This window comes from Rutidosis leptorrhynchoides, chromosome 7, assembly GCF_046630445.1.
Source record: "Rutidosis leptorrhynchoides isolate AG116_Rl617_1_P2 chromosome 7, CSIRO_AGI_Rlap_v1, whole genome shotgun sequence".
In the NCBI taxonomy this organism is placed as follows: Eukaryota; Viridiplantae; Streptophyta; class Magnoliopsida; order Asterales; family Asteraceae; genus Rutidosis; species Rutidosis leptorrhynchoides.
Genome location: NC_092339.1, coordinates 243111330 through 243123179, shown reverse-complemented (window position 1 = coordinate 243123179; position 11850 = coordinate 243111330). Strand labels below are relative to the sequence as shown.

The 11850-nt window shown below is 30.7% G+C and overlaps 1 non-coding gene across 1 annotated transcript; it reads right to left on the bottom strand.

The window, feature by feature from the left end:
• Positions 1–10105: 10105 nt before the first annotated feature.
• Positions 10106–10212, bottom strand: LOC139860934 (small nucleolar RNA R71). The gene has a single exon (XR_011763559.1). It is a non-coding gene; the product is annotated as a small nucleolar RNA R71 (small nucleolar RNA).
• Positions 10213–11850: the final 1638 nt, after the last annotated feature.

Genomic DNA, 11850 nt, shown 5'->3' with positions numbered 1-11850 from the left:
TTCATAATATTAATTTTTTTTTTAGTGTTAGATATATTATTATCAATAAATAATATATAGATATGGAAATTGATATATATATATATATATATATATATATATATATATATATATATATATATATATATATATATATATATATATATAATTGATATAGTAATAATATTAATGTTATACTTGTATTACTACTAGTCAAAATATCAAGGATATTATCATTTTATTTATCAAAAAGTTAATTATAATCTATAAGATATATAGGTAAATATAATAGATATACATATAAAGAGATAGATATATATACAGATATTTAGATAAAATACATATACATAGTACATACTGATATATAAGTAATCAGTATTAATTTTAGTTAGATTATTATTATTAATGTAATTATAATTATTATTTATATAAATAGGAAAACAGATAAACTATTAAAGATTGATGCAATCACTTTTAACTGTTTTAAAAATGTTTTCTATCCAAAATCTGTTACACACTTACATCAAGTCATACAAATCAAATATATCCTCTCATCTGCTATTTTATTTTTTAGTTATCTGATTGAAATTCCTATCTGCTAACGGTTACACGTCCACATCTATTTTCCATGCAAACAAATCATCAGTACTACTTCTATTATTCGTTTACTATCTTTAAGTAACGATTTCTTTTCACAGCCATTGAAATTCAAAACCGAAAATAGAGAGAAAAAATGATAGAAGTCGTTCCTTGTTCGCGAACACTAAACAACTACTACTAAACTGTTTGATAACACCATGTCCTTTGAACCATCTTATCCTTGTTTCTACTTTTGTGGCTACTGCTGTAATAGTAACTGAACATCTATACTCCTTTCATGTTCGAACTGTTTATTGATGCTATTTGCCACTCCCTTCATACTACTTAGTCTTCTATATTGCAGCTAAAGCATTACCATTTCCGATCACCAAAACAACCCCACTTGTCAAACAAATTGTTAATATTATTGGGTTTCGTTTGCTACCTCACAACCACTAGGCCACCATTCGAACCCAATCCATCTCCTATCTTGTTTCCATTTTTGTTTCTATTGAATTCTGTTAACGAAGCAATCACTACCACAACCAACGTAACCCGCCATCATTCCACTTGCAATCCACCCTTCCACCACGACACCATCTTCAATAAATTTCATAACCCTGAATCACCATCGTCTCTTCTTCTCCTTCTTTTGTGATACCGTGACCATCACCACAACGAACCCTCACCTATCGAGCCTTCCTCTCTTCTTGAATGTAAACACAAATCAACACGCATCACCATCATTGAAAACCACATGCTGCTGTCGTGATTCACGTTCCTGATCAGCTGTAAATCCATCACCATCGAATTAAAATTTTCATCTACAGACCACTGCTAATGCAGTTTTTCTTTTGTGTTCTTGTTTGAATATATTGAAGAAGGAGATAAGGGATAGTTTATAATATAAAAGAAGAGAATAATGAAGACCCTACTTAATTATTTATCCAACTTTACAAACCACTATTATTTAAAGTGTCGATGATCTGTTGGATCTTTGTTAGTGGAGAATGACGATGTGATGATGGGAAAAGGAAGAACAAAAAAAAACCCTATTTTTTTAGCCGCTGTAATATGTTTTTTTGATGTGGATCGATTAAAGACTCTAATATGGTTATTAATGGACTATACGACTGAAGTTTACGTTTGGGTTTAGAGACTTGGGCTTTGATTTGTAATCCATCGGTTGGATTCTATGTGAAGAATTGCAGAAAAAGAAAACTGAGAAGACGAGTTAACTAGATTTAGGATGATTAATAAAACAGAAAAGAAGGGTTGGAGGAATGGTTAAGGTGTTTCGCGGGTGAGCTAGTGGTCACGGGTTCGAGCCCTGCAGGGGTCTTGTCTTTTTAGGATCCGTTTTTATGAGGTAATTCTCAAAATTATTATTATTATTATTATTATTATTATTATTATTATTATTATTATTATTATTATTATTATTATTATTATTATTATTATTATTATTATTATTATTATTATTATGTTTATAAATATATAATTAGGATATAAAAGATGATAAGAGAAAGATAACAACATAAGATAATTAAGAAATTATTAGTATTATGATCTAAAGAATAATGATAAAATTATAAGTATAAAATAATATATAACTATGATTAAAACTGTTATTATGATTATTATCGTTAACCTTATTATGAGTATTATTATCAAAATAGTTATTAGTTAAGGTTATAGACATATATTGATTATAAATACAAACATGATTATAAAGATGATTATACTTGTAATTGAATAATGAGTTAAAATGAAATATTATTATTTATAATATCATTATATTATTATCATTTTTACCAATATTAATATTATTTTGGTATTATTATAACTACCATTATTAATATACAAATGATATATATATATATATATATATATATATATATATATATATATATATATATATTAAAATATATTTAATACATATAACATAACGAAAATTAATATTCTTATATAAAAAAATGAATAAATGACACATATATAATCTACATTAAGTATAAAAATAATATAACTAATAAAGATATATATATATATATATATATATATATATATATATATATATATATATATATATATATATATATATATATATATATATATATATATATATATATATGATCGATTACGAATATGTAAATTAATATATATACAAATGATATAGGTTCGTGAATCCGAGGCCAAACCCTGCATTGTTCAATGTCGTCATATGTATTTTTACTACAAAATATATTAGGTGAGTTTCATTCGCCTTTTTACCCTTTATATTTTTGGTCTGAGAATACATGCGCAATTTTTTATAAATGTTTTACAAAATAGACACAAGTAATTGAAACTACTTTCTATGGTTGAACGATCGAAGCCGAATATTCCCCTTTTGCTTGGTAACCTAAGAATTAGTAAACCGATCTACTAATTGACGCGAATCCTAAAGATAGATCTATTGGGCCTAACGAACCCCATCCAAAGTACCAGATGCTTTAGTACTTCGATATTGTTTTTATCATGTCCGAAGGATTTCCCAGAATGATAGGAGATATTCTTATATGCATCTTGTTAATGTCAGTTACCAGGTGTTCAATCCATATGAATGATATTTTTGTCTCTATGCATGGGACGTATATTTATGAGAACTGGAAATAAAATTCTTGTGGTCTATTTAAATGATGGAAATGATTATTTATGTTAAACTAATGAACTCACCAACCTTTTGGTTGACACTTTAAAGCATGTTTATTCTCAGGTATGAAAGAAATTTTCCGCTGTACATTTGCTCATCTTAGAGATATTACTTGGAGTCATTCATGACATATTTCAAAAGACGTTGCATTCAAATCGTTGAGTTCATCAAGATTATTATTAAGTCAATTATAGTTAGATATATTATGAAATGGTATGCATGCCATCAACTTTTGATGTAATGAAAGATTGTCTTTTCAAAAACGAATGCAATGTTTGTAAAATGTATCATATAGAGGTCAAGTAACTAGCGATGTAATCAACTGTTGTGAATCATTTATAATCAATATGGACTTCGTCCAGATGGGTTAGGAAGGGTCTTTACATTTCTTTAGATAATGTGTTCTATTTCAAGGCTTCGCCTTTGAATGGTATTTATGAATTGGTTCATGACGACACATTATACAATAGCTCAATGTTCCATGCAAACACCAAGAAACTCAAAAGGGATTTGAGTGATTCCTACTTATGGCATTATCGCCTTGGTCACATAAACAAGAATCGAATGCATACACTTCAAAAGAATGGACTTTTGAAATTAAATGAACTAGACTCGTTTGATGTATGTGAATCTTGTTTACAAGGAAAAATGACTAAATCACCTTTCAAAGGGACCTATGAAAGGGCTAAAGACTTATTGGGATTAATACATTCGGATGTATGTGGACCTTTTAAGCCCATGACTAGGAAATGTGAAAGATACTTCGTCACTTTCATTGATGACTTCAGTCGTTTCGGATATGTCTATTTATTAAGGCACAAGGACGAAACTTTTGAAGCATTCAAAGAATATCAAAACGAAGTACAAAATCAACTCAACTAGACAATCAAGGTACTTCGTACCGATAGAGGAGGTGAATACCTAAGCGATGCCTTCCAAGATCATCTTAAAAGTTGTGGGATTATCTCGCAACTTACTCCTCCTAGAACACCCCAACTTAATGGAGTATCCGAAAGGAGGAACTGAACCCTAATGGATATGGTTCGATCTATGATGGCTAGAAGCTCGTTACCGCTATCATTTTGGGGTTATTGTCTATGCTCCATGGCTCGTATTCTAAATATGGCCCCAACCAAGAAAGTGGAACGAACTCCTCATGAGATGTGGTTTGGAAAACCTCCATCTCTATCATACTTAAAGGTATGGGGATGTGAAGCTTATCCTAAGCGTTACGTCCCTAATAAGTTGAAAGCTCGATCCACGAAGTGTATCTTCATAGGATATCCCAAGGATGATATGGGATATTATTTCTATGATCCTTCCGAGCAGAATGTATTTGTTGCTAGGAAGGCTGAATTCCTTGAAACTAAGTTCCTAATGGAAGGTAATAGTGAAAGGAAGATAGATCTTGAAGAGGTTCAAGATCAAGTAGATGATACACAATTAGTTGACACTAGCACTCAACATGAAAATGTTGAGAATGATCAAATGGATGATCAAAGTATACAAGACGTTCGCAGATCTAGTAGGATTAGTAATCCTCCTGAGAGATATGGGTTTCTCATGGATGGTTGCTATGTGGTTGATTTGGATGAACCAACAAACTACCAAGATGCTTTATCAAGGATTGATAAAGATAAATGGCAGGAAGCCATGAATGCTGAGATGCAATCCATGTATGACAACCAAGTTTGGGAACTTGTTGCACAACCTACTGGCTCAAGGCTAGTTGATTGTAAATGGCTTTTCAAAATGAAAACCGACATACATGGAAAGGATACATATAAAGCTAGACTTGTAGCAAAAGGTTTCACTCAAACTCAAGGGGTTGACTATGATGAAACTTTTTTGCCTGTGGCAATGCTAAAGTCTATTAGGATATTACTTGCCATTACTGCTCATTATGATTATGAAATATGGCAAATGGATGTCAAGACCGCTTTCCTAAATGGACATCTTGAGGAAGATGTCTATATTGTTCAGCCTGAAGGTTTTGTTGATCCGAAATATCCTAAAAAGGTATTCAAGTTAAAGAAGTCGATCTACGGATTGAAACAAGCATCTAGAATGTGGAATCATCATTTTAATGAGGAGGCCAAGAAATTTGGCTTCATTAAAAATGGTGATGAAGCTTGTGTATACAAGAAAGCTAGTGGGAGCACTATCATGTTCCTTGTACTATATGTAGATGATATATTGTTATTTGGAAATGATATTCCAGCAATGCAAGGTGTTAAAACTTGGCTAAGTAAATGCTTCTCCATTAAGGATCTTGGAGAAGCACAATACGTTTTAGGGATTGGGATCTACAGGGATAGATCCAAGAAACTGATAGGTTTGAATCAAAGTGCATATATTGAAAAGATCTTGAAAAGGTTCAAGATGGAGAACTCTAAGAAAGGTTTGGTACCTATTCAAAGAGGAACGCTTCTCAATTCATCTCAGTGTTCTATCACGAAAGATGAACAAGAGAGAATAAAGAAAGTCCCGTACAAATATGCTATTGGGTCAATGATAATGCTAAAAACGAACATATATTTCATAGCATTATCCCTCAAGAAAGACAAGCTTTTAGTTGCAATTGTTCTATTTACAAGTGATATTCGTTTAAATAATAAAAGGTGAAGACAAAAGACAGATTCGACGAATTGAAGACGCAAACGACCAAAAAGCTCAAAAGTACAAAGTACAATAAAAAAGGTTCCAATTATTGATAAGAAACGTCTCAGAATTACAAGAGTACAAGATTCAAAACGCAAAGTACAAGATATTAAATTGTACGCAAGGACGTTCGAAAATCCGAAACCGGGACCAGAGTCAACTCTCAACGCTCGACGCAACGGACTAAAATTTACAAGTCAACGGAGTACAAGAATATAATATAATATATATATAATTAAATTTAATTATATATATTATATTATATAATAAATAAATAAGCAGCCCACGTTTTTAAAGACTTTTGAGCCTCCCCAGCTGGCCATGCGATCGCATGGCCTTGAAGGGCAAAGCTCATGCGATCGCATGAGGCCCTTTTTCAGCTCACAAGCCTATAAAAGTCGCAGTTTGGTTCAGTGTAAAATCATATATATCCATCCAACTCTCAACGTGTATATATATATATATATATATATATATATATATATATATATATATATATATATATATATATATATATATATATATTTATTTTTTAATTTTAATTTTAATTTCTAATAATAAGGGTATGTTAGTGAATGTTGTAAGGGTGTAAGTCGAAATTCTGTCCGTGTAACGCTACGCTATTTTTAATCATTGTAAGTTATGTTCAACCTTTTTACATTAATGTCTCGTAGCTAAGTTATTATTATGCTTATTTAAAATGAAGTAATCATGATGTTGGGCTAATTACTAAAATTGGGTAATTGGGCTTTGTACCATAATGGGGTTTGGACAAAAGAACGACACTTGTGGAAATTAGACTATGGGCTATTGATGGGCTTTATATTTGTTTAACTAAATGATAGTTTGTTAATTTTAATATAAAGATTTACAATTGGACATACCTATAAATAATCATATACACTCAATCGAACACGATGGGCGGGGTATTTATATGTACGAATAATCGTTCATTTAACCGGACACGGGAATGGATTAATAGTCACTAGAATTATTAAAACAGGGGTGAAATTATGTACAAGGACACTTGGAATAATTGATAACAAAGTATTAAAACCTTGGGTTACACTCAGTCGATATCCTGGTGTAATTATTAAACAAAGTATTAAGACTTTGTTACAGTTTAAGTCCCCAATTAGTTGGAATATTTGACTTCGGGTATAAGGATAATTTGACGAGGATACTCGCACTTTATATTTATGACTGATGGACTGTTATGGACAAAAACCAGACGGACATATTGAATAATCCAGGACAAATGACAATTAACCCATGGGCATAAAACTAAAATCAACACGTCAAACATCATGATTACGGAAGTTTAAATAAGCATAATTCCTTTATTTCATATTTAATTTCCTTTATTATATATTTAATTGCACTTTTAATTATCGTACTTTTATTTATTGTTATTGTACTTAATTGCACTTTTAATTATCGCACTTTTTAATTATCGCAAGTTTATTTTATCGCACTTTTATTTATCGCAATTTCATTATCGTTATTTACTTTACGCTTTAAATTAAGTTATATTTATTTTTAATATTTTACATTAGGTTTTAACTGCGACTAAAGTTTTAAAATCGACAAATCGATCATTAAACGGTAAAAAAACCCCCTTTTATAATAATAATATTACTTATATATATATATATATTTGTATTTTTATAAAATAAAACTAATATATCGTTAAGCTTTGTTTAAAAGATTTCCCTGTGGAACGAACCGGACTTACTAAAAACTACCCTACTGTACGATTAGGTACACTGCCTATAAGTGTTGTAGCAAGGTTTAAGTATATCCATTCTATAAATAAATAAAAATCTTGTGTAAAATTGTATCGCATTTAATAGTATTTCGTTATAAAATATAAGTTATTTCATATACACCTCGCATAACATCAAGTATTTTTGGCGCCGCTGCCGGGGAACAAATCTAGCTTAAAAGCCGGAAGCGCAACGCTATATATAAAAATAAAAAGAAAAGATTTTTATTTTTAAGTTTACTTTTATAAAAAATACGCTTTTGTAAAAATACGTTTTAAATATTCTAAAATATAAAAACAAAAACAAAAAAAATATAAATATTTTTAAGAGTTTGTTAAATATTTAAGTTTTATAAAGTTTCTTTATTTCTATTTTTAGTTTGTAAAAATATAAGTTTTATTTAATTTATATAAATATATTATATATATATATATATATATATATATATATATATATATATATATATATATATATATATATATATATATATATATATATATATATATATATATATATATATATATATATATATATTTAGCAAAATAGAAAAAAAATAAAAAAAAATAAAAACACTCGAGTCCAGTACTGTAGCAACCCAGTCACTGGCCCGAAACCCTAGCCCATGCGATCGCATGGCCGGGTAACTTAGGACTCATGCGATCGCATGAGCCCTGCTGATACGCCACAGTTGACATCGTACTGCATTAATTACGGGGTATTATTTATTATTTTTATACTTTAACCCTTATTAGGGTTATAATTTTAATATTAATTAATTTTAGTTTTTAATTTGTTTTATTTTAGTTTAATTAGTTTTAAAATTAATAGTTTTATAAAATAAATAATATAAAAATAATATTTTTATAAAAATTGTACTTTTTATAACTTTTAGTATATTTTTATATTTTGTCTCTTTTTAATTGTTTTAGCGTAATTTTTGTATTTTTCGCTCGTATTTATTTTTAATACATAGTTTTTGCCATAGTTATTTTTATTTCTAGATTTTTAGATTTGCCGTAAAATCCCTTAAGTGCTTTTTCTTTAGACTAAGATTTAGGTGCTTTAGAATTTTGCGACGATGTTCTAAGTTTTTAGTACTTTTTAAGATATTGTCATTTGAGATATAGTTTTACTTGTAAGCTTTAATATTTTTAGAAGCAACTTTTAATTCTTAGTTTTTAGTTCCTTTTTAAGTTTCAACGCGCTACTTTCTTATTTTTATTTTTCGACGCCTTCTACATATGTATCAATTATCACTCCAATTAGTAATCTCAATTTGCAATTTTAATTTTTAGTTAGTGATAATAATAAGTTTTGGTTAGTCGAGTGTTTTAAAGTTTTATAAGTCACTCTTTTTCTTTCTTATTTCTCCAATTTTAATACCGACGCGCTCTTTTTCTTTCTTATTTCTCGACATTCTAGTATTTAGGACTTAGAATTTTCTCTATTTCTTATCTAATATTTCTTTAAATTTCAAACGAAAAATTATTTTAAGCGGTTAAATTGATAGACATCAAAATTTTCTGGTTCGTAGTAATAGTTGGATTTGTACGTGGACCGGGTTATTGGAGCCAAACAGTACTCAATTATATTGAGACCAAACGAATCCTGCCCCTCTGCTGCATCTTTTGGCTATTCGAAACGTGGGCAAAATCAGAAAAGTCTATTAATTGGATAACTTATATAATTTTTCTTTCTTTTTAAAAACTAATAGGATATTTAGTGAATGCACCGAGCAAAACGTTCACCACCTTTTGTAAGTTCACCACCTGTAACTCGATCAAGACATCTAGCTAATATTATCGCCGTTGATTTTTCTTTAGAATCGTCATCCAGTCGACCAAGTACTCCAATTCAAATTTTCGATAATCCATTTTTTGAACCCGACCTCACAATTAAGAATCCGGAGAATATTCAGGGACGATTCATAGATCCTGAACCACTAATCTTTCCTCAGGAACCACCAATCATTCAAACAGAGATTGTTGAGGAACGAACCATTAAATCAGAATTCTCTAGTGATTCAGATTCAACAAATTCAATCATGGAAAATCTGAAACCTTTAAGTATGGAAGACCGAATGAGAGCTAAACGCACTGGCCAAGGTCACGCAATTACTCAAACTGACATTAATGCGCCAGATTATGAAATCAAAGGACAAATTCTACACATGGTGACTAATCAATGCCAATTTAGTGGTGCGCCGAAGGAAGATCCAAATGAACATCTTCGTACCTTTAATAGGATTTGCACTATATTTAAAATAAGAGAAGTGGAGGATGAACAGATATATCTTATGTTATTTCCCTGGACTTTAAAGGGAGAAGCCAAAGATTGGTTAGAATCGTTACCTGAAGGGGAGATTGATACATGGGACGTTTTAGTTGAAAATTTTCTTAAACAATTCTTTCCGGCATCTAAAGCCGTAAGACTTCAAGGAGAAATTGTTACGTTCACACAGAAACCAAATGAAACTCTATATGAGGCATGGACAAGATTTGAAAAGTTATTAAGAGGATGTCCGCAACATGGTTTAGACACTTGTCAAATAGTACAAATATTCTACCAAGGAAGCGACATCACTACAAGGAAAGACATAGACATAGTAGCTGGTGGTTCTATTATGAAGAAAACAGAAACTGATGCTTATAAAATTATTGATAACACTTCTTCCCACTCACATGAATGGCACCAAGAAAAAGATATCGTTAGATCATCTAAAGCAGCTAGAGCCGATTCTAGCCATGACTTAGATTTCATTTCCGCAAAGATAGATGCTGTCGAGAGACGAATGGAAAAGATGACTAAGGATATACACTCAATACGAATTAGTTGTGAGTAGTGTGGAGGACCACATTTGACAAAAGATTGTCTCAGTATTGAACTAACAATGGAACAAAGAGAAAATGTTTCATACATAAACCAAAGGCCTGGAAATAATTATCAACCGCCAAGACTAATTTACAATCAAAACCAGAATTATAATCGAAATGTTCCATACAACAACCAACAAGGTCTAAGTAATCAACAAGTATCTAATAATACTTACAATCAGCAAAGACCTAATTTTCAAAACAAACCACCACAAACCGATGATAAAAAGCCGAATTTAGAATATATGATGACGAAGCTAGTTGAATCTCAAACACAGTTTTTCACATCTCAGAAACAGACCAATGAACAAAATGCTCAAGCATTTAGAAATCAACAAGCTTCTATTCAAAATTTGGAATAAGAAGTAAGTAACCTGCAAGGTTAATAGGTGAAATAAAACCGGGAACTCTACCTAGTGATACAAATGCTAACCCCCGGAATGAAACAGCTAAAGCCATTACCACAAGAAGTGGTATTACACTTAAACGACCTGAAATACCTGTAATTTCTGATGAAGCTATTCCTACTCCACAAGAACCACAACCTGAAAAAGATAAGGAAAAAGAACCGGTAGTTGAAAAGGTTAATGAAGATAACACAGTTAAAGCTAAACCTTATGTTAAATCATACCAACCACCACTTCCTTACCCGAGTAAAATGAAAAAAAAGAGACTTGAAGCCGAGCAATCCAAATTTTTGGATATGTTTAAACAGATAAATGTAAATCTTCCTTTCATTGATGTGATTTCAGGAATGCCTAGATATGCTAAATTTCTGAAAGATCTAATCTCGAATAGAAAGAAAATGGAAGAACTCTCGGCTGTTACTATGAATGCTAATTGTTCAGCAGTGCTGTTGAATAAGATACCAGAAAAATTATCAGATCCAGGAAGTTTCACAATTCCATATTTTCTGGGTAGTCTTAGTTCAATAGAAGCATTGGCAGATTTAGGTGCTAGTATAAATTTAATGCCATATTTACTATACATTAAACTAGACCTTGGAGAATTAAAACCAACAAGAATAAGCATACAACTAGCCGATCGATCAGTAAAATATCCTAGAGGGATAATGGAAAACATGCTAGTTAAAGTTGGTACTTTAGTATTTCCAGTAGATTTTGTTGTTCTGGACATGGAAGAAGATTCTCAAGTTCCTCTCATATTAGGAAGACCATTCTTAAACACGGCTAAAGCAATGATAGACGTGTTTGGTAAGAAACTGACCCTAAGTATAGATGACGAGAGTGTTACCTTTTCAGTTGATAGAGCAATGCAACAACCGCAATCTGCAGATGAT